Here is a 24,823-nt window from a genome sequence, read left to right on the forward strand (position 1 = left end):
TGGGTGAGCAGATGCAGGGAGATTCTTCACATTGGTTCTAGTTTATCTGGGTTAGGCAAGAAGGGCCAATAGGAAGAAGGAGGACAAAGCTCCATCTGGGTAGGCACCCCCAAACAGTCTCTGCATTAGGAGTGTGAGTGTGTGTGTGTGTGTGTGTGTGTGTGTGTGTGTGTGTGTGTGCACATAAGCACACACGGAGAAGGGGTCTGAAAAATCAGGTGTGAAATCATCAAAGTGTGAGGTTTATAGATGGCCCTTTCTGAGTTGCAGCCTCAGTCTCTGAAGCCTAAATTAATCCCCAGATTGCCCTGGAGGGACCTCTGTGGAAGAGGAGCTCCAATACCCTGGCACAAGTTCCTGGGACCAAATGACATGGCTACCTCAGCTGCAGAGCCTGAAACACAGGATGATTAGGAGGAATTAACTGAGGGCAAGAGGGGGGCTTAGAAACCACCATGGCAACTGTGGGTACATCTTTTGTGAAGCTCTCCTCTTTGTCCCTGCCAATGAATAGCAAAGGCATTATATAAGCAGTAAATGTGCTCTCTGCTGGTGCTGAGCGCCCTGCTAGTGGACCAAGGGCTGGGAGGCACCATGTGAGAACCCCGCTCTTCCCAGTCACCACCACAAGGAAGCTGCAGGCAACCTGAAGCCAAGGTCAACTTAGCCAAGGTCACCCCAACCCCAGAGCAACCCCTCCAGAGCCACACCGAGCAGTCAGAATATGGTTCCAGCAGGCTCCTCCCCATCCCAGACAATGCTGACATCCATCCTCTGATGAAAGCACATGTTCGCCTTCTGTCTCAGAAGCAAAGGAAAGACAGTCTTCATTCCCTCCCCCGTTCACATGAATTTCCCAAGAAAACTCAAGGCACATCACATCAGTAGCTAATGAGGAGTGAAAACGGAAGCCCCACTTGTCAGAAACTCTTTCTTTTTAAGAGTTTAAATTTATAAACTCAATCTGAAATGGGCCCCCTCTGGCATTGACAGAATGCCACACGCACATGGCAGCCTTCAGTGATCACGCCACAGGAACAGGGGAAAGTGAGAACCAGCTGCCCATGGCCCAAGGAAAGGTCTCCATCATCCAGATGATGCTGTGAGACTATCCACCAGCACAGCTTTACAAAGTCACCAAGGCGCGAGGACAAGCTGTGATTCTCTGCAGCTCCTTTCCTGCTGGAGAACACTTATCTCATTGCATTCTTCCCATGTCTGTTCCTGTCACCAGGGAAGAGAAGTTTTCAGAAAGGGACCACTCCAGTGGTCAAGTGCTCCTCTCTAAATCTTTACTCTCAGTATAACAGCTTTATTTCCAATTGAGTTCTAGCACTTTCTTGAGGACAGGTTCTTTTCTTTCCTTTTAATATTTCTCAATGGGGATTTATCAAATACCCACTGTGTGCATGGCTGCCTGGCAGAAATCAAATGGGAGAACAGTCTGACCCTCAACTGCCAAAGCCAAAGACACACAGAAGATGACTTCCTTATACCCTTACTTACAACTTCTACCCGGCTTGTTTACAAAAAGCATCAAGAAGCACCTCCAATGGCGACAGAAGGAACCCTGTTTCAGAAGTCAAAAAACTTGTAGAGATAGCACAAGAACATCTGTCCCGAAGGGCTGAGCCTCATTACAGGTCTGTGCCCAGCATTACTACACAAGTCATCACATGCAACAGTGATTGTGGTGAGGAAGAACCCATCATGAAGTCACAGACCTTGGTCCAGATCCCAGCTCTGCTATGTTCATGTTCACTGACCGCTGGCCAGGTACTTGGTCCCTCTCGGTCTTCCACACTATGATGGAGCAATGTGACTGCTACGTGCAATGACATGTATAACACACTTGACATGACACCTGGAAACATACAGTGCACCACCCATGGGAGATGACCCCATTGTTAGGAGATGGTCCCAGGGTCATCCAAAAAGCTCCTTGAAAGTCTGGAGCTCTCAAGCTACTTACAACAAAGATGGTCAAGTTACTACAGAGCTAGAGGGACTAATGGTTACAAAGTAGAATGAGACCCAGGGAGCCCAACCTGGTAGGTTTCCTCAAAAGAACGAACCCACAACACTCAGGCACATAGCCTTTGTTTTCTCTTCAGAGGGACCAATTTCTTCCTAAAGTTAAGATCACAACTCTGACCTCTCATAGGATAATGGAGACAAGGTCAGTGCCTTGAGGGATAGCATCTCAATACGGCTAGGGAAAAGAGAGCCAATGGTGTTCCAGAGGTCTAGAGCCTAGACTCCAGCCCTCTGGCCAGCCCTCTACTTTTCAAGGGTAAGGCTGCGACATTTAAAATAGTTAAAAGGAACAAAGATGCATTCACCCGGACACCTGCCATAATGTCATTCGGGCTAACTAGTGTCCTGGGAAGGATCTGAGGAATCCAGGCCAGACCCTGTGTGTTCCAGCGAGTGAGCCAGGCTCGTTGGAGCTGGGAAGCCAGGATGGGCAAAACCAGCCAGAATCAGTTTCTGCCCAAGAGTCAGGGCTTCCCCATCTGCCACCAACACCATTAGCATCAAAAACCATCCTGGGGGATCTGCCTGTTCAAGATGCAAGTACTTACTACATCCCAGTACTGTGTTTGTCTAACCTTTGCAACTAGTCTACAAGGCTGGAGTTAGTGCTTTTTTTTTTAATCCATGAGAGGAGCTAGTCACTTGCCTGAGGAGTGATGCTAGTGTATTTTCATGGTGTAAGCAACAACTTCGAAAATCCCAGTGCCTTGTACATTTACTTTGCCAGGTCTGCATGTTGGTTACCATTTGGTTAAACTAACCAGGGCTGGGCTACACCAGAAAAGCTTCCACATTTCTCCCTGGAGTCATACCTGCCCTCAGGTTTCATTCTGCAGCCCCTGATGCATGATTAGCAGCTGTCTGGTGTGAGCTTTCAAACAATAGATCAAGTGGCACAGGAGAACAAACTGTGCCAAATGGCTCCCAAGTGGTAGAACCAAGAGGTGAAACCAGGAAACCCATTCTCATTCTGCTCTCTCAGCTACTGGGTGACCTCTCAGGGGTTTTCTCATCCACACACTGAGTCTAACATGACCTACTTTCCTAGACTTTCCAAGGGTTAAGTGGAAAGATGACCCTTTGGGGATCCAGTTCTCCATTTTGAAAGAAGTCATTCCCAGCCCCCATTTGGAAAGTCCACATGACTCTGACTCTTTTTTAGACACTGACAGTGTTAGAGAGATGAAAAGGCAGAGCCATCCTGCAGCTTTGAGAAAGATGGGCCTCCCTCTGTCAGCTCAGACACAGACTGATCCTGAGGCACATTTTGTATGAATGAGAAATGTCACTGTCTCTATCATGATTATGACAACTGTCAAGACTTGGCCTTCAGGAAGACATTTCACATTGAATACCAAAACCAGGTGAGAACCTGGTCAAAAACGCCACACACACACACACACACACACATACAAAGCAGCAGCAGCAGCAGCTTTTGGTTTCCCTGATTGTTTGTGTACACACTGGCATTTTGGGGGGAACACAGTTGATCACAGAGAATACAGTTTGGTTCTTACTGCATGATAATCTGTCACTGCTCATCACTGATTCTTAGTTGCCCTGCACACATCATCTGATTAGTACATTTTGACATTTAATTTCAAATCAAAGTAGCAGCAGGGACCACATTTATAAACAGAAATGGAAGCAAATACATAGAAAAACAAAACAAAACAAAACAAAAGAAAGCCCAGGGTTGGTCACAAAGTACACACAGTAGAACATGGCTTTGCCAGTAAAAGACATGAGTAAATGCTCCATGCAAATACCTGAGTTCACCCAACTCAGCTGCACAGAGAACATGTGCTGTAGTATTCCTGCATGGGTTCAAAAGATGTAAGGATTCACTAAGAAAATCCATGTAAATCACATAGCACATGGCCCATGTCCTGGATGTGCTCAGTAAACTCTGCCACTGTTATTAGTCCCCTCTGTCCTCCTTAATGGGCACCCCCCCAGAAACCATCCTCCAGCCCCCGACTTCTCTCCAGCTCTTGGGTAGATTCTGGGAAACAGATATCCATGTGTCCTGAAGCAACCCATTTTAGTACTAAGCACACATCACAGCAATCTGATTTTAGGCATCGCTGTGTAAACATACGACCCTTTAATTCTATTTCAATTCAATTATGCAAATCTAATCACACATTCAGCTTCAAACCATTTTTCTTTCCTCTCAAAATCTGTCCACCAATGGCCAACTAAACCTGCTACCAATCAGGGACTCAGAGTGAGCAGAGTCTTAGCATCTTAATTAAGAACTGGAAAATACTCTCATTCCCAGCCTGAGCACAGGGCCAGCAGTGGGTGCTAAGAGAATATGCAGATAATCCAGAACTTCAGAAGGCCAGCAGGAGGCGGAGCCAAGAACATCCTGCCAGGCCCTTCTGCTCCACAGGGGCAAGGGTGTGGGGGCTGGGGGTGGGGGATAGCTGTCCAGGAGCTGGCCCTCTGCATGGGGGGCAAGGCGTTCAGTGGAAATAAGCAGGAATGCAGGGCCCACCCTCTACTTCCCCAAGTCCATTCACCACTTGCCTATTCTACAGACTGGGGTTCCATGGGAATTTTAGTTTGATAGGAAGGATACTTAAACATATATATGTATATATACATACACATATACATATATACATACATATACATGTATGTAATATGTGTAATGTACGTGTGTGTATGTGTGTGTGTGTGTGTGTGTGAATTAGTTAATTAACCTGTTCTAGAGTTCTTGCTGTAAAGTGGAGACACAGTTCCAGTGAGGAAAAGGAGTTAACAAAATCTTTGGCAGACTGGGAGCCAGAGCCAAGTGAAACTGGGGAAGGGCTGCTTCTATTTGCACATGGAACCCCATTCTCACTTGAAAAGTTGAGGGACCACAGCTTCCTTGGAAGGCATCAGAGACACAGGCACGGATAGGGCACCACACATCCATAGCTGCTCTTTTCTCCACATGGGCACAGGAGTGGGAGGTGCTGTGGACAGAGTCCCTGAATTCACCAGTCTGCTACCCTGTCATGCTCTGCCTGCTCCCATGAAGGGAGGCCCTGTGGGCAGGGGAGCCAAGCTGATGCCGTGAACCTGGGAGGCCTGCAAAGTCTTTATATGACCTGCCTTAGTTTATTAACAGGAGATGGATAATATCTGACAAATGACAGAAGATAAATTGTTAAGCAATATGCAAATATGCTTGTACCAGAAATGGAAAATTACTATACAGTAAAAGCTTTTATGGCTGCAAGAAAATTCAGAGGTAATTTGTCTCTGCGTCTTCTCAAATTCCAATCTCGCTGTTAGCTGTGGCCGAATGCTACATCCGTTACCATTCCAATTAGATCATAATAAAGGGGCTCCCGCGTGGACATCAACTTTGAGGAGGCAGCAAGAAGAAGGCGTTTACAAAACCAGGGTCAGTCTCAACCACAGCCTCCCAGGGCTCTACTGTCTGTCCATAGACTGTTGCTTAGATGAGAGCCCAAATTAGACACCAGGAGGGTCTCTGCTAAATGCATACCCATCTGGGCCATTTCTGGACACTACTATAGGCCTAACCAACCCTTCTTCACCAGACACTTCTGTAATAAATTGGGCAAGGTATGCAAATGACCACAGTCAACCCTGGTCAGACAGACTGGCCAGCAAGGATGGAAAAGAACTTGTGCCTGGGGAAACTTCTAGAAAGGAGATGGTACCTCTGTGAAAGCAGATCTTCCAGCCCCTGCAAAAGGCTCCTACTCAGAATGATACAGAAACAGAAAATGTGATAGAAACTCTGCAAGATTCCAGGAGGGCAGGGGAGGCCAGGAACTAGCAGAGGAAACCAATGCTGCTCCTTGACCTGCAAGGCTTGGTGGGCCTTCACAGAGGAGAGTCCTGGGGAGAGGGTAGTGATCACAGGGACCAGCAAGGGATGCCATCCTTGCTACTCCAGGACAGGCAGCCAGCAGAGGTGGCAAGACCTGATCTTCATTCATTGCAGGTTCTTTGTTTTCCATTGAAAAACAACATAGGGAAAAAGTCTCTGAAGAAAAATGGCTGTGTTCCAAACACACTTGCGGAGAGCTGTTACTTAGCACATCTGGAAACCAGACTGTGCTAGGAGCATAGGACCCTGCAAGGGTGGAGGGGCAAGAAATGGGGACAGGGAGGGTCCTCCAACACTATCGAAGACAAGCACTTGGCTGGCAGCAGGAGGGGTCTCTCTGTTCCTTCAGGGACAGGTGGGAGTTCATCAAACTGAGGGGAGACAGGTGATGGAAAGGAAGGCCAGGTCAGTCCTCAGCACCTGAGCCAGGAAAATCATGCAAAGGCTACAGATGAGGCTTGTGACTGAAAATCAGCAGAACTCAACTCCACTTGCACGATGAAGGAATAAACCAGAAAATTCAGCTCCGTATCTTTTTCAAAGGGTTGTTTCTGATTTTGTCCCTGATATACATAAGAAATTGAACCAAAGGCTTCAAGGAACTGACTGGCAGTTCTGGGATTCTATGGGCAAAGTCATAATGAAGGATGTAGAGCAATGAGTGGAGATCCTTTCAAGAGAAAGACTTCTTCATTCCTGTGTTTCCCTGCAAGTCAAAGCTGGGGTCACAGTGACTAAGGGCTCAGGTCCATATATGGAAGACAGACCTAAAATATTTGGCACAGATTGAGCCAGGGCATAGGACACCAGTCCCACCAAAGGGGCCCAAAAGTATAAGGTTGCCTAGGTTCATAGAATTCAAGAAGCATATCGATGATACTCAAAGATAGCGAGAGCATCTCTGGATCCAGATTCACAACAGCTCAAGGGTTCTTCCATGGAGCTTCCCAGTCTTGGTTGGTCAGCCACTGTCACCAGTAATGTCTCACCTCCATGAGTGTGCCAAGTATCTGTCATCACAACTTCATGTGACTGAGGCAGGGGTCAGTCCTGCTGGTGGATGACTCTGCTACATGCCAAGTATTATATTGGGAGGCCACATGCTGGATCATAATGGTGCACCCACTACTGTCTTGAAATGGGAGATCAACAGAGTCAGGGCTCATCTGTGATTTGGAAGCATGAAGTGGCACTGGAACACTCAGGGAGGGTTATGACAATACAGTCTTCCTATGGGGCTGAACTGCACAGGCATTTGGAACACTGTGCCAAAGTGCCTGATGCTGTGGTACAATGTGAAGGTTAGTGGATTATGTGTTTTATAGGTGAATTCTAGCCATGCTTAGGGAAATAACAAAGAAGAGGCCTGCAGGATCCACATACCTCCTTTTGGAAAAAGGGGACCCCATCACTTCCTGCCCTGGTTACCAGATTTCTGATCCCTTCCTGATTCTGGGATGCTCAGCTGGGCCACAAATCAGCTCACGGGATCCTGCAAACCACCACATGATCCAGGCACACTTTGTGCTTTCCCCTAATCCTGTATGGACCCTCCTAGGGGATTCATCAGGGACAACAAAACAAGATGGGGAAATGCACGTTGGCAAAGACAGAAATCCAATACCTGTCCGAGAAGTGTCTTCAATCTTCTTTCCCAACCTGTGATGGGTCCTCTGGGTCTCCAGCCAGAGCACTTGCCCATCTTCCCACCATCTCCCTTGCATTCTTCAGGGTCTAAAGCAAATTGCTTCTTGTCCAGAAAGCTTCCCTCACACACACACACACACACACACACACACACACACACACACACACCCCTTAGCTATTTGAGTCATTCAAATGACAAGGAACCTCAAACACCTTTTTTGTATTTGCATTTCTCCTCTTTATTTGGTCATCTCCCCAACAAGACTGGAGGCAGGGGCTGAGTCCTCCTACTCCTACAATTGCTTCCATGAAGTCTGCCAACAGAGTAGGTAAAGCTGATTTTGTGCAGGCAGAGCTGAATTCTGCTGATTTTCAGACACAAGCCTCACCTGCATCCTTTGCCTGGCTCAGGAGCTGAGGTCTGACCTGGCCTTCCTACACTTCTTCTCCATCACCTGCTGCCCCTCAGCTTGGTGAACTCCCACAAAGGCACCAAAAAGCAGGATGGTTCCCTCCCCTTTGGTACACCAGAGTCCTCAAATTTGGAAGCCAGCGGATACTACTCAGGGTAAGGATGACTACAGGAGAAATTTGAAAGCAGTGCCCAGAGGCCCCCACCCAACCACAACTTCTGCAATTTTCTGGCAGCCCATCATGCCCTGACTGGGCCCTGGACAGGCCAAAACCCACCTATGCAGGAGGCCCAGGGAGGCCTGGGAGTGGCTGACCAGGGGAGGCTCTCTCACAGTGCATCGCCATTGGATCATAAAGACAATGCCACTGTTTTAGCAGGAACTAAGCATCCATGATGATCACCAGGCTTAGGCAAGTGCCCCTCTTCTACAAGGAAGTGTGTTGGGAATCAAATTAGCACCCAGCTCAGTAACAAATCTGACTCGCTATCCTCTGCTGCCGCTCTCCTGTGCCCTAACCCAAACCCACGAAAGGGTTTGTCTAAATCATAGGGATGATTTTGTGCCCCAGTTCCTCCAGGATCCTGCCTGTGAGCTGTTGCCAAGCTCCACAGCCCACCAGAAGCTCCCCTCTCAGCTGTCTTGCCGATTATGGAAGAGGTTTGCTCATGTGGGCTGACAAGGCCCACAGAGTCCCCTGGAGCCAGGAGCGGCTGCTGACATTTCAAAAGGTCAATCAATCACTCCATTTCATGGAACGGAATCATCTCCCAGGACTTAAATGCAACAATAAAACCAAATAGTGCCAAACAATTGGGGAAAATGAATGATGTGCACACAGAAGAAAGGCTTAGAAAACATCCCTCCAGCCTGCTGCTGGCAGAAGGGCCCTGGAGCCCAGAGCTCTGGGTTTGAATCCTATCACTGTCAATAGTCCTGAGAAAGCCCTTTCCTCTTTGGACCTCAAAGATGAAGTGAACTGAATCCATGGTGCTGTGCCATCTAGAAACTTCTGGAGAAACAGAAGTTTCTCCAAAGAACAAGTATAGAAAGCCAGAGGGAATTATATAAAGGAGACACCAGGCCCCAAAGACTGCTTTCAAGGGCTTCTGGCTCATAGTGGGGAACCACCTCATACAAGGCAGAAGGTCCTGAACCTTATTTCTCATGAGGTAAAGAGCCAGGGAGCTGTCTGCCCAGGACCAGGGAAGAAGAAAAGACAGTAACCACCTGGACAACTATAGATAAGCCACCATCCGAGAGGCTGTGGAGTGGTTTTCACTGCACAAGACACAGTGGTCAGGACAAGCTGAGAGGTACCCTGCTCTGTCTATGCCCTTATTCAGGTGTGGGGGCAGCCATGCTGAGAGACCTCCTCACCTCCTGCCACCTCCTCACTCCAGGGAACACTTGCCTCTCCTGGGTCTCCTGTGATGACCTATGCCACGCACTGGCCACTGTCTGGGCTCACTTCTGGCATCCCACCTCCCCATTCCACCCAGCACCCCTTGTCGCTCTCCCCCTCCACCCCAGGCCAGTGCTCTGTAAGCATGTGCTGGATGCTCTTTCCCCCTCCCACCCCACATGGGCCTAGTACACAGATGCTTGGTGACCTGGTATTTGGCTAACATGTCCAGCCAATCACTTTCTTCCTGGAATTAAAATCCCATCACACCCCAGACTTAACCCCTTGTCCTCCAGTATTTTAAGGAGAGATAAGATAGGACTCACCTTTGGGGGTGGGTCTACAGCAAGGGGCTGCCTCTCATATGCCCCATACCCATCTCCACAGCATCTCCAGAGGCTCTGGTCACAGCAGGCTGGAGGTCTACGACTGAGCTTACCTCCTTGGTTAGGGAGGATGGGGTGACTCTGGGACTGTTTTCATCGTAAAGCCCCTCCCCTGTCTACAGCCTTCTCACCTTCTGAACGGGAAGGAGCCCCACCCATCCTCCTCCCTGGGACGGCTGTCCGGCCTTCGCCCATGCCCAGCTCACTTTCTGCAGAATCAGGGCCTCCTCCTCACCTCTCACTTGCTCACAGTAACCTCCTTGCCAGCCCAGTTAGAATCACCTGGGGGAGCTTTTCAAACTCCCAGGCACTCAAGCCACATCCCAGGCCAATCCCACCAGCATCTGCGGGTGGGGCCAGGTACCAGTGTTTGTAAAGCTCTATGGAGAGCCCCTGGGAGCTCTGGCTGGAGGCTGCAGCCATCCAGGTGGGTTGTAAAATGGGCCCATCTGCTTCTGCCGGGAATCCTTTGTCTGCACAGCCCCTCCCTCGGCCCAGCCTTCAAGTCCTGCTTAGGACTGGGCACTGTCGTTCTTTGTTCTTGGCAGGCATGTTTGTCAGGTTAAAAAGTTGTCGGTGGCTTCCTTGAAAGCTGGGAATGTGTATCCCCAGTGCCTGGAACAGAGGCTAGTACGTGCTATTGCCAACGAATGACTGTGGGGTAGAACAAAGGAGGAAAAGAAATGGGGAAGGCAGGGAGGGAGAGGGAATGGGAAGCGGGAAAGAAGACACGTGAAGAAGGGAAGATAGAGAAGGAGAGACAAATTAAAACTCATTTAATTAAAGGGGCGGGATAGCAGTACACTTGTGTCCTCCCCTCTAAAAGGAGGTAACTTGCATTTATTTGGATGTCAGCAGACCCTCCAAGGGAAGTTTCCTGGGCCCACCCTTTCCTTTCTCCTCCTGTGGGTCGGTCTCTCTGTCCTACTTGGGAGTGACAAGATGCTCTACTGGGACCTCTCCCCATGTGGCCCTTGCTCTTAGATATGTAGATGCACTCCAGCCAGACCACTGCTGGGCCTGAGACATCAAAGCAGACCCACTGGGCCTGACCTAGACCCGGCATAGTCCTGCTTCATCATGGCAGACATACCTGGATCCAAAGGCTGCTCGTGAACTCCAGACACATGGGAGAGACCTGAGGATCACAGAGGAGAGGCCACTCAGGCCCCTGACCATGTGCTCCCCCAGCATCCAGCCCAAGCAGCTGCAGCTCTGTCCCCTGGTATTACGTTCATGTCTGGTTCCTTTCTCCTTTCAAGATGTGAGAACTGATCAGTTAGTTTGGCACAGGTGTAGGCAGGGCCAGGGAGAGTCGCTTATGATGTGGGATGTCACCTTGGTAAGCATTTCCCAGATAGGGCTGGGAAAGAAGCAGAGCTGGCCTTAATTTCCAGGAGAAAGGAAAGCTGATGACATTTCCAGAAAACTGATTCCATGAGAACAAAAGCCTGGATATTGTACTCACCAGTATATTCACCCAGGCAGGCTCTGGCACATAGTAGACACTCAATAAATATCGCCTATCATTATTATTTACCAGTTATTCCTATCATTATTGATTATAGTATCCATCTGTAATGAATTTCCCTGGAGAATGAAAATGGATTCAATTTGCAAATCATTCTATTCACAAAATTTTAGACACACGGCCAATGTGAAAGTGAAGCACAGCTGTCACAAACAGGAGGAAGGAAACCTTTCCAGATGACCAGACCACCCATATCAAACCCATTCTAACCACTTGAGGAGGAGTTGAGAAGACAGAGGAGGAAATGGAGGGGGTTCATCATGATTGGACCCGCTGTCCCCTACACAAGAGCACGTCTATTCACTAGAATCTGCTCCCATCCTGAGATATCAGCTGGCAGTCTTGTCAGCTAAACCACATTTTACCCTTATGCACAAACTCCACATTTGACTTCTACTTGAGATATGTGCTCTGCAAGGGCTGGCTTCCCTTATTCTAAAAACACTGGCTTCTTCAGTATATTTTTCCTGTCTTGGCAGCAGGAAGAGCACTTTCGGAGATGTTTATTTTGTCTAATGAAATACAGAGATGCAGCCATCAAGCTCCTAGCTTTGTACTCGGGCCCCACTCTGGAGTATCTCAGAGCAGGCGGAGCCTCCTGTGTCCACCTCCTTGGGACAGTGACTTGCCCTGATTATGCTGCCTTTTCAGTCTTCTCACCCTTCACTGCCCAGATGCCCAGAGAAATGGCATCTCTATCTCCAGCCACCTGAAGAGCTAGAGACCCCAGGGTAAATAGATTCCAGACACAGCGTAAGGCTCATCCATAATGCTCATGCCCCCAGCCAGCTCTAAAGGAGTTATCTGAGAGGAAAACTATCACTTTTATGAGGGCCATTAATTTTATTTTTATTGGCTTGGAGATGAAGGGTCTTTGACACCTCTCCGTAAATTTGTGAAAGCCCAAAGTGCTCTCCCTGGGGCATGCTTGGCAGGAGGACCAGAAAGACACTGGCTTTAGGAAACAACTCATGCAGAGTCCACGTGTCTCCTTCCGTGCTCTGCAATCCAGGAAGAACTGCAAGCAGAAGCTCTCAGGCAGAAGTAAGGCTGGTGTGGGTGGTAAGGAGGCAGGACCAGCCCTGCAGTCCACCACCTGGGGAGACGGGGCTCCTCTCTGCCTCACACATCAGCCATCAGCCCTCCAAGATGCCTACTCCTTAGGAAAAGAGAAAAGTGGACTCTCCAAAGTGCTCACCATGATGACAGTTGGTAGCATCTGACCATACCATTCCTTCCTAGGGATTTATCATCTGAATACAAAGTCCTGCTCTCCACTGGGCTCAGCCCAAGACTCCCCACTTCATGAAGGCTTCCCTAGTTCTTAGTCTAAAATGACAAGAGAACTGTTATGGTTCAGATTTTAAATGTCCCCCAAAGACTCAGATGCTAAAGGCGTGGTTCTCAGCCTGTGGAGCTATTGGGCTGTGGCGGAACCCTTAGGAAGTGGAGCCTAGTGGGGACATGCCCTTGATGGAGATATGAGCACCCTGGCTCTTCCCTCTCTCTGCTCTACTATATGCTCCCTGCCATGATGCTTTATGCCACCACAGGCCCAAATGCAGCAGAGCCAGACAATCACACTCTGAAAATTCTGAAACAAAGTAAAACCTCTGAACCAAAACACATTTTTCCTCTTTTAAGTTAATTTTTCTCAGGTATTTTGTTACAGCAGTGGAACACTAACATAAAAGCCAAATGTCTCATTTGGCCAGGTCAGTCCTGGTTCGCACCTATTTGTTAATAGTCCATCATATTTATTAATAGTACCTGCCCCCTGTCACTCAAGTGTCCTAGTTGGGATTATAATTGAGACAAGTGCCCTCTCTCTCTCTCTCATTTTCCTTCCCTGGACCCTTATACAGTTGCCTCCATCACATTCACAGATTCGTGCATTACCTCAAGGGACTCAAATCCACCTTCCTGGGACTTGGCAGGTAACCAGGGAATGGAGTCCACAGCTTCTCCTTTCTCATCCACTGTTACCTCTGCAGTTCTTGGTCCTAGCCTGGCAGAGGTGCCCACAAAGCTGGCTTAAAAGCCTGCCCTGGGCCTAGGTACCTGACCAGCAACCTGGTTGTACAAACATGTTATTGTACAAACATGCTTAAATCACAGTCAAATAGGTAAAGAACAAACCTTTGAGGACCAGTTATAGCATCTGTGGATTTAAAGACAGCTGAGTGACTCGGACAATCTCATAGCATAGGAGGAACCATTTTTTCATGAAGTGAGCATACCACTGCCTCATGTTCGTCCACACTTCAATACTGTGAGGAACCATAAGACCTTGCAGAATGAACGGGTAAACAAATAAGCAAGAGAACACAGGGAACTTCTCTAACTGTGCTCTGTGCTCACAAAAATGAGCTTCACAGCCTCACCAGGTTTGAGTCAGCTCGTACACCTGGCAATTTTCAGTCAGGAAATTTAGAAACCAAAGAGCAGTACAAACTCTCTTGGGGCCCAGTGCTAGAAAAATGAGGGGCTTCCATTCCTAGAGGAGGAACGATGGCATTTGGGATGGAATTCACCTTGAACACTATCCAGCTTTCACAATTAGACACCTAGTCACATGGTCCTGGGACAGACTGGGCAGTTGTTAATGTCCTGTGTGGTACAGAGACTGGTTAGAAGCCCCCAGCTAAACAGACCAAGAAGAGTGTTACTCATCAGCTTGCAGACGCTGAAGGGACATCCAGAAGGAACAGAAAGGAAAGCCAGGAGCACCTTCCCAGGTGGTTTCTGAAAGGGTCCAAGGAAGGTGGGCAGTAGTGGGTAGGGGTGACCCTGCCAGCCCAGTGGATTTGACAGCTAGCACAGGACCTCTTCCCTGGGGAAGACAGTCCAGATGAGTCAGGGGACAACTCCCACAGGGAAAAGCCAGTGCACATCTCTCATCTGGAAGCACATAGTGCTCAGGACTCCAGAACAAAAGGAACTGTGTGTTGGTTCACTCTTCCAGCACATACTAGGGGCAGGCTCAGCACTGAGGTCACAGGGAAGGAAAAGCCATCCCTGAGAAGTTCCTGGCCTGACCTCGTTTTCTGGGTCATGAACCCTTTGGAGAAAACTAAAACTAAATAAATAAACAAGCAAACAGGGACCCTGCTCCCAACCATAATGCTTCCGTAGGCTACAATCCCAAATCTCTTTCTGCTTTCCATTTCAGGGGTTTAAAACCCACCTAGACCCACCCATGGGTGAAGAGTCCCTGAAGAGATGGTCAGAGGAAAGGAGTGCTGGCATTTGCTGGTCTCAGGGCTTTAACTTTCCTGGCAACAGAGTCCTGAGACACTGCTTCATTTTGTGGATGAGAAAACTGAGTGTAGCTCAGAGAGGCGACATAGATTACCCAAGGACACATAGCTGCAAAATATCCAGCCCAGGGGTTTGGACTTTTCTCCCCATTCCCAGATGTCCCTAGAAAACTAACCAGGGGATACATGATAACTAGAAAGGTGAGCATTTCAATTCAGAGCAGGAAGTTAAAATACACCAAGGGCAACTCAGAGCTATAACTCCCCATCACCACTCATGATTTATGCAGACGCTTCCCATTAGCTCTAATGGATGTGGGGAGCATAAATCTCGGGGCGCAGCTCTAGACAGCCTCTTGTGATCTAAATGCCACTAAAATCGATGGCATCATCCCAGTATTGATATGGCAATCGTGATGCTTTGCAAGTGGCCTGATAGGGTTGTGAAGACAAGTAGAGCAGGCCTGCCTGCTGCAGCCTGTATCTGTGGTGCTCATGCCAGGGGAAGAGTGCCCCCAGAGAGGCGATTCCAGAGCCAAGCCAACCAGGTTGGAATCCAGCCACCCTTCTCCCCAGGCATGTGGCCTGGCAAGCCTCTGTAGCAAAATGGAGATTAAACGAGTTAACACCTATGATCCCTGAGAACAGTGCCTGATTAAGAGGTAAAACTTTTGAAGACCATTTATGATCCCATTTGGTTACAAACACAGCTGAAGCTAGAAGTCATTAGGTTGATCTCAAATTTGTCCTGGAGACCATCCAGGCAAATTTCAACACCAAAGCTCAGTTGGAGTGATAACCAGGATTGCTGAGGGGGTTATTTTGAAGACCATCATCCATGAGGTTGGGTGAAAAATCGAGTGGGAGGTTACCTGCCACCCAGCTCAGCCCTTGCAGGAAGCCTGTGGGTTGCAGGTAGTTTGTAAAGCATTTCCACCTGGTTCTCTCCCCTGCCACCAGTCAGATGAATGTACTGTATCAAATCTGGAGAAGTTCCCCTTGGAGAAAAAATGCTAAGTTTAAGTGTTGTATTAGTATTGGGGACATTTTTAGTAATCTTGCCTGAAAAGGAAAGGTTTAGCCCAGTAAGCCTGGAAATTTGTGAAATTTTTAAGTTTTGAAAATTGCTTTAATTAGGACTTAGTCTGAAACTTGCTTCTAGTTGAAGTTATAATTGAATTGGGGGGAAAATCAAATCTAAAGAAATTTCACTTGGAGGAAAAAATAGTTTTGAGACTCACTGGAAGCCTAGAATCACATCCTACTCTTGACATTAGAACTGAACCAATAGTTCGATATTTTTAAAAGAAATATAGAAAGCAATCCTTGTTATTCAAAGAAAATAGATACCAGAAATAGGTTTTTGTGAATTCACTCAAAATGGTCAAAATCCATAATGAATATATGCTTTTATTTTAAGGTGCTTGGAATGGAACCCAGGGCATCAGGGCCTCATGCATGCTAGGCAAGTGCTCTACCACTGAGCTATGTCCCTAGCCTAAAGAAAAGCTTTTATTGAGATTTTATCACAGAACACTAAAAATGGTCAAGTTATGCTCATTTTTAGCTTTATTTTAAAATTCATAATAATTTCAACTCTGTTAATTGTTAGCATTAACAAAGAATGAACTCTTGGTTTGCACGATTCTTCCAAAATTTGCGTTGGATAGGCCCATAATAAAAACAAAGTACATGCTCTGATGGGAGGGAAACAATGCAGGTCCTCCCTCCCTGCCTGACTTCAACTGCCCTAGGCCTGCCAGGCTTCCCCTCACTGCAGTCTGGAACCAACTGATACCACTTTTGTGCCATAGAGAACAAACACAAAAATTGTGATACAGACAGAAAGAGAAACAACTAATTCCCACAAAGGGAGGACAGATGCACTGAGTCAAGAACTGTGAGCTCAAGTCAGCTTTGGGGAGTTCATTCCATTTTCCCAGGGTACTCACTGTTTGGTCCAATCCAACCTCCAGCCAGGTAGCCTTTGTCTTACTGAACCAAGTGACTAGATTCTAGATGGGAGGCAATGGGGAGAGTCTTAATCTTTCTGCCTGAGCAAGATCTGAGGACTTCAGAGAAGAGAACCGACAAAACCAAGAGAGATGGGATAGGTTGTTGCCTTCTTCAACACTGAAATCAGGGAAGAAACCAGGGTGAAGCCATTTCAGCCCTTCATACACTGCTGTGGTGGACAGTGCACATCCACAAACACTGAATCTCAAACAGTTCAGCCCACTAAGAGTGTCTGGATGCTGTCCCCACTTGCCAGCTAGAACTTTGGAGATAGAGAGAGAGTCATTGCCAGAGTTTTCCATAGTGACAAAGCACTCACCAAGTGCAGCCTGCTTCTCCCAGGCCTTTGCCACTGACCTTCAGAAGAAATAAGAAGGCAGACACAGCATCAGGGGCCCAAATGGGCTCCAGGTTTGAGTCATACAGTGACATGGGCAGAGATACCTCCATAAAGCTCTCCTTCTGACTGGGATGTAGTGTGGACCTAGCCCCAGTCTAAACACAAAGTGGAATTAAAAAAAAAAAAAAAAAAAAAATATATATATATATATTTATATATATATATATATATATATATATATATATATATATATACCAGCCATGACTGTTGAGCAATCAGGTCCCTCCTCTCTAACATCATAAAATACCAATGGCTTATCAAGCCCTTTCCACAGGGCAAGCACTATGCTTCACCAGCTGATTTAGTCTTCTCAACAACTCTACAGCTCAGTCACTCTTTTCACAAATGGAAGATGCTGGCCTGGTAAATGGAGTAGCCCCAGATTCTAACTCCTATCTGCGGGACCCGGAAGCCCAGCCATCTCGGCCCCAAGCTTTGCACCTCTGGTGGTTGAAATGGTATCTGCCACAGAATGAGTGCTCAAAATACCTGCTGCTTCTAGTTAGGCTGTGTCTACATTTCATAACAACTTGAAGAACTGGAGAAACTTGGCAGGTAATCTAAGCTTTGTAAAACTTCTGCCAAGCCATGATATGTGAGTAAATCTTGGTTATGAGCTCTCAATGGCGGGAACTGAGTCAGATTCTTGCTTTACCCTTCCAGAGCACCATGTGTTGCTCTTGCTTGAGATATTCAACTGTGGCTATATGAGTCACTGAGTCACATCTGTCTCCCCATTAGGGTGTGTTGATCCAGCAACATCTCCATGACTGGCTCATAGCAAGCACACAGTGGATATTCCTTAAGAGACTAGTGACCAGCATGGTGGCTGGTGTGGCTGGAGCATGGCAGGAGGTAGAGGGCAGCAGAGGGACAGGGCTCCAAAAATAAGGCTTCTGCAGTGACCAGAAGCCACAGGGACCGCTCGTGCCCTTGAGATTCCCTGTGTCCTTCAGGATCTCTGCAGGTGCAGCCCCTTGGTCTGGATAGACTTACTCAGTCAAATCTTCAAAATGTTCTTTGATCATTTTAAATATGGAAATTTTGTCCTAAACACAAGAAAATACTCTGAAAAATTATGTTTTGCCTTTCAAATGAGCAAAGATTTCGGGAACGATGAAAGCAAACAAATTAGAGTAGAAGATCTCCAAATAATCACATAAACTCCAATTTCCTATGTTTTAACATAAACATCAAAATAATAAACTCAGGCATGTATGGGGAGGGGAAAAATCCAGCCTGATGCTGTTGCATTCTTTGGAAACTGAAACCTAAATGACTAAATTGGCAGTTTATTAACAGGAAAATTATGCTAAGTAGCTTCGTGTTGATGTCAAGAATTTTATGCAGCGAGTTATGGCACGGTACCCTGAGTGCTTCATTTGCATTTTCTCATTTAGAGAGAACAATGGCTCCAAATGAGTGCAGCATGTTCACATTACACACCCAAGAACATTTGCACAGACAGAGAGGAATATCTCGATACCAGAGTGATTATGCCTCTTGTTCATTATGCTCCAGCATAGACTTTGGAGAAAGAAGGCAGATTAACTTCACTTAGACTGGTAATGAAGGGAAGGGACCTGAGGCCAGAACTCTTAAACTTCTCAAAGAACTAGAAGTCATGGCCCACAAGACTTTATTTTTCAGGATTTACCTGGTTTTTGTTAAGTGGTAACTGAGATGTGTGTGACAGGTAAATTTTTCTGCCCTCACTCACATGATGGAAGACCTTGTGAAATCTTCCCCAACCAGACAACATTCAGGAAGAATGACAAGGAGCATTTAGCCAACACCTGCTAAATGGGTTACTCTCTTTTCCCCGCCAACTGGACATTTCTACACCCCTGGTTTGTTCAACTGATGACTATGGAAAATGCAAATTTATTGATCATCCACCTTCCACTTAGTCCTCTGCTAGGTGAAGGAGCACTGTGCCAGCTCTTTAAGAGCTTGTGGACTAATTGAGGGAAGAATTCTAAGACATGCAATGTTGTTGGAAACCATGTGATTGTATATAAGCAGGTGCTAGATAAAGTGCAGTTAAACATCTGCTCTGATTTGAATGTATCCTGCACAAGTTCATGTACTGCAAAGTTAATTGCCAAATCCATGTGTTAATGGTGTTTGGAGGTGGGCTTGGAGGGAGGTAATTAAGATTAGATGAGGTCATGAGGAAGGGGCCCTGTGATGGGATTTAGTGGTTTTATAAGAAGAAAGAGAGACCTATGCTAGCAGACTTGCTGGATCTCACCACGTGATGCCCTCTATCACGTTATGATGCTGTACAAGACCCTCACCAGATGCCAGCCCCATGCTCTTGGACTTCCAGCCTCCAGAACTGTAAGCCAAATAAACTTCTCTTCTTTATAAATTACCTGGCATTTTGTTATAGCAACAGAGAATGGACTAAGATAGTGTCCAAATGTGTGTAGAGTTAGACAGGCTGTGGCTTCCAGATGGATCATTAAAAGAAATAACTCTTAACTGATTATCTAAGAATGGGTCAGAATTTTAGTTCATCCAACAAGAAAAATGGAAGGCATTCCAAATAGAAGGTACTGCACAAGCAAAAGCACAAGTCAGCATGGCATTTGATGTAGACTCTCAGGAAGAGTTGTGTTCATTTCATGCAAGGCTCACATTTCCAAAAACCTCAGGCCATCCACAGAGATGGGCGTCAAGCTGTGAACATAACCTACTCTAGAATTAGTGTGACAGAAGTAATGCTATGCGTTCACCAAATCTCATTTCACATCCCTCCTTTTCTGGGAAAATGGAAAACTGTACTTCCAGCCCCCCTGCAGTCAGGCAAGGCCATAAAAGTAATTCAGTGTGAAATATAAACTTTTGTCATTTAATCACACTGAATTCTGGAGGATGTTTGTCACTGCAGCATAACCTGTTTTATCTTGACTAATACACTGGATAAACCACATGAATCCTGACTTCATATATTCATGCCATCATTCAAAATGTACTGATTTACAGCCACCATGTGCCCTCGCTGCACTGGGTCCTCAGAAGGCAGAAGTGAGCAGGAGTAATGGAGTCTTCCCTCCTAAAGTTTATAGTCAAGTGGAATTCAATCCTAAATACTTAAGTCCTGTGATCACAGAATCAAATTCCAGTTTTTTAAAACAGGGACACTTTAGAGCACTTTCTAAATTACTGAATTGGATGACGTCCTCCAAACCAGTGTTTTATTCCGTCTCAGACTTTGGCAAATCCCCTTCCTGGCTACTGAAAATCAGTCTGTCTTAAGCCACAGAGACCCTTCAGGCAGCAACTCTTTGACCTATGAAAGGTTTCCTCTGGCTCCCATCCACAGAGCAAACTCTGTTGTTTCATTAACACCAACAAATATTCAAATTAGTTGAAATAATTAAAATTGGGAAACAATCTAAATGTCATCAACAGGCGAATGGATGAGCTAATTAGGATCCATCCAGTGGAATACTACTCAACTATAAAAAGGGCCCTTACGACTCCTTATAGGGCCCTAACTTCAGAAGTTCGAAAGAGGCCTATGGGAGAAACACTGTTTTTCTTCAGAACAATTCTATTATTTCATTAGGATGACAGAAATATGATGTCCTTTTCATTGTTGTAAGTGTGCTTTGTTCTTTTTTAAATTAATTTTTTTATATCAGGAATTGAACCCGTGGTGCTTAACCACTGAACCATAGCCCCAGCCTTTTTTATTTTTATTTTTTTTTATTTTGAAACAGGGTCTTGCTAAATTGTTTAGGGTCTTGCTAAGTTGCTGAGGCTGGTTTTGAATTGTGATCCTCCTGCCTACGCCTCCTGAGCTGTTGGGATTATAGGCATTTCCCACATTGCCTGGCTTCATTAACTTTGGGGGGCTATAATTTACATACAGTAAAATGTACCCATTTTAAACATTACTTTGATGAATTTTAACAAATGTGTACACAATCAAAATATGGAGTGTCCATCACAGCAAAAAGTCCCTTGGTGCCCCATACCCTTCAGTTCCACCAATCCTGGGTTGACACTGATCTGCTCTCTGTGACTACGGATCAGATTTGTCTTTTTTAAATTTTTAAATACAGTCCTACAGTTTATGTTATTTTATGTCATGCTTCCTTGATTCAGCATAATGTTTTTGAATGTCATTCATGTCATTACATGTATCAGTAATTTATTTATTTTTATTGCTGAGTAGTAGTCCATTGTATGGACACCACAGTTTATCCATGTATCTGTTGATAGACACTTGGATTTCCACCTTTAACTATTATGAATAAATATACTATAAATTTTCAAGTACAAATTTTTGGGTGAACATATTTTCATTTCACTTGGATAAATAACCAGAATTGAAATTGAAATCGATGGATCTTACTGTAAGTATATTTTTAACTTTATAAGAAACTGGCAAACTGTTTTACAATGTGACTGTACTGTTGTACTTTCTCACCAACAAGGTATGAAAGTTTCAGTTGCTCCACACCCTCATAATGCATAGTATTTTTTAATTGCAGCCATTCCTTTGAATGGATAGTAGTAGTATCTCCTTGTCTTAATTTGCATTTTTCTAGTGACTAATCATGTTGGACATCTTATTCTGTACTTATTGTCCACTCGTATATTCTCTGTATGTGAAGTATCAGTTCAAACCTTTTGCTTATTTATTTATTTATTTTATTTGTTTATTTTTTTGCAGTGCTGGGGATTGAACCCAGGGCCTTGTGCTTGCAAGGCAAGCACTCTACCAACTGAGTTATATCCCCATCCCTGTTCATTTCTTTTTAAATGGGGTTGTTCTTTCTTTGTATTATTGAGTTAAGGCTATTCTCTATATGTTCTAAATATAATATCTTTGTCAACAATACATATTGAAAATATTTTCCCTCAATCTGTGGCTTGTTCATTTTATTAACAGTTTCTTTAAAAGAACAATTTTAATTTTCATGAGGTCAAATTTCCACTACTTTTCTTACTCATGATTTTTGTGTCTTAAGAATCTTTGTTTATCCAAAAGTCAGGATCTTTTTCTTCTACTATTTTCCTGGAGATTTGATAGTTTTAGCATTTATATTAAGCTTGTGATCCAGCTTGAATTAATTGTTTGTATACAGCATGAGGTGAAGATTGAGTTTCATTTTTTTCTACAAGCATCCAGCTGTTCTGGCACCATTTGATGAAAAGATTCTTTCTTCATCAAATTACTTTGGCATGTCTGTTAAAAATCAACTGACCACAAATGCACGGGTCTATTTCTGGACCTATTTTGCTTCAGTGATCTATGTGTCTGCCTTCTTGATGACTGTAGCTTTATGGCAAGTCTCACAATTGTATGTAAGCCCTCCAATGTGTCCTCTTTTTAAAATTGTTTTAGCTATTCTCAGTCCTTCCTTTTTTATATAAAATCTGGAATACATCTTTAGAGGGTATTTGGGAGTGCAGTTTCACCATGTTGACTTTGCTAGGGGGGAATAAACTCAAATCAGAGCCAGAGAAGAAAACTCAGACACTAGTTGGAGGTTGGTTAGTTGGTGCAGTGATGGGGAAAATGGCCTATTACTGAGACGCAGCATTATTGTGTCAGTAGACGATGGTTCTGCACAGAGATGCGTTCTCCATGAGCCTCCCACTCCTCAGGTCTCTGATTTGTTTTGCTTCGGATAGGAATATCTTTCAGGAACACGTCATGATTTTAGATTGTTAATCATAGAGACAATCATCGTCAAAATCCTCCCTCTGCTTCTCTCCTGTCTTTAACCAAATCCTGGCTCCCAGCCTGGGCTACCAGCTGGAGTCTTCTCAACTTTGGGTGAGATGGCCTGGACCACACACCGGCTGTAGCAGGAATGTGCAGAGTGATAATAAAACACCATGATCGATGTGGAGATTGGAAGAGGACAAAGCACTAGGCCATGTTATTAATAGCACCCTTTGTGATATTTGAGGGAAGGCATGTGGATGTCTGAGATCAAAGCTATCTTCACGACCCCAAAACTTCAGTCAATCATATGAAAAGGGTGTTTTATCTCATGTTGTGCACCAGATGGACTTCTGTTGTTGACATCAGGGGACACAGTTTGGTAAAAACACGAAGGCAGGGTCTGGATCAGGAATTCTTTCAGCACCATATCATTCTTAAGACAAAAGTTGCAAGGATAATCACCCTTCCCCATCATCTTTCTCCCTTGGACTTTGTGCTGAAGCAGAGTCCAGACCAAGTCAGCTAAGTGTAATGTTATCACTAGACGAAGCTTCTTACATTTACCTATTCAAGAATGCTGAGTGATTCTGATCCCTGTCAGTTGAGAAAATGTCCAGGGGAAGCTAACATTGTCTAACCCACCCCATGGCACTGGTACCCATATAAGCAATTCAGTGTTCCTAGACTTGACCCCTGGGGCCAAGCCCACCTCACCCACACATACAAGAGGGAAATCAGGCTCATCAGAGGTGCCATGTCAGCCGTGGAACTCCTTGAGACCACACCTAGAACCCTAGTACACTCAGCCGTGTGGGATGCTAGACATACCTGGTATCAGGGGTTAGCATCCACCCAGAGCACAGCACAGATGAGTTCCTGCCAGACTCCTTTACACTGGTGGCCCTGAAGCTGGTGGGTCCCTGTCCCTAGGGAAGGGAGACTTCTCCCTCCACATTCTTCCTTCATCTCCCTGTGGCACAACCCTCCTCAAGGTCCTCCAGGAAATAATACTGCTTCCGAAATTATCCCAACTTCCTGTGTCCTCAGGAACGAGCCAAAAGAAGATGCAAAGGGGGTTCTGTTTGTTTGCTTATTTGTGGCTCTGGGGGCATTTCTTTTGGGGAGTCCTTTCAGTCATGAGGTTTAATACATTCTTGTATCATGGGTGCTGCAAAAATGAAGAGATAGACTGAAGAGAGAATGGCTGTCAGCTCCAAATACAACTCCTTGGGCAGGAAGAGGATCTCAGCCGGATAATACACCTTCAGCTTCAAAAAGGGTTGAAGGGATTCAATTTGTAAAACCAATCAGACTTCAAATAATGAAAATAAAACCAGTCTGAACAATTCTCTTTTACTCCCCTCCTTTGCTGAATGAAATTAAGAAAGGAAGATTACCACTTCACATTCAAGATAAAGCACTGTTTCAAATGAAAGCAGTTCCAGCTTTTTCAAAGTCTGCAGCCTCCTATGTTAATGTTTGAATTATTTCCGAACTGCAAATTGAAGCCAGTAGCATGTCAGTGTGTTAACTCTGCATTCGAAAGCCAGGTGGCAGGTGGGGAACCGTCCCTTTATTCTTCATCATGTCTTCTCATTATACGAACCACATCCCACATCCAGAGCTAACTATGTCTCAGATAAAGAGAAGATACGGGAACCCAAAGAGCCATCAACTTTCAGAAGTAGCAAAACAGAAAGTGAAAAGGAAAAGCTCCAGCAGGCAGCAAACTTTGCACCAACAAAAGGCATTTTAACGATGATAAGGAGATTTAGCTTGATCCGAGTAGAAGTTGAAATAGAGATGGCTACTTCCTGAGGGGCTCAGGAATTGTAGCAGACAGATCAGAACACTAGTAAAACTTGAAAAAAGAAAAAAGAAAATACCATGACGGCCTCTCCTGTCCTCGAAGAAGTCATATTGTTGGAGCTGCTTCTATGCAGTTCATGCACTTAAAGTCCTTCAAGAGAAAGTCATCAACATCCACTGTCTTACTGGAAAGACCTGGGGACTGGTCATCCAGGGCTGTGGTGTGGGGCTAGTAGTGAAGGAACAATCCTATGGATGACCTCTTCCAGAACCCAGGGACTGGGTGAGTCTGCTCTACAAGGTCAAGGTGGGACAAGAATCCTCTTCAGGACAGGAGAGGGACAGACCCAGATAACATTGTAACTGTT

The sequence above is a fragment of the Sciurus vulgaris genome, assembly GCF_902686455.1.
Source record: "Sciurus vulgaris genome assembly, chromosome: 6".
Classification (NCBI taxonomy): Eukaryota; Metazoa; Chordata; class Mammalia; order Rodentia; family Sciuridae; genus Sciurus; species Sciurus vulgaris.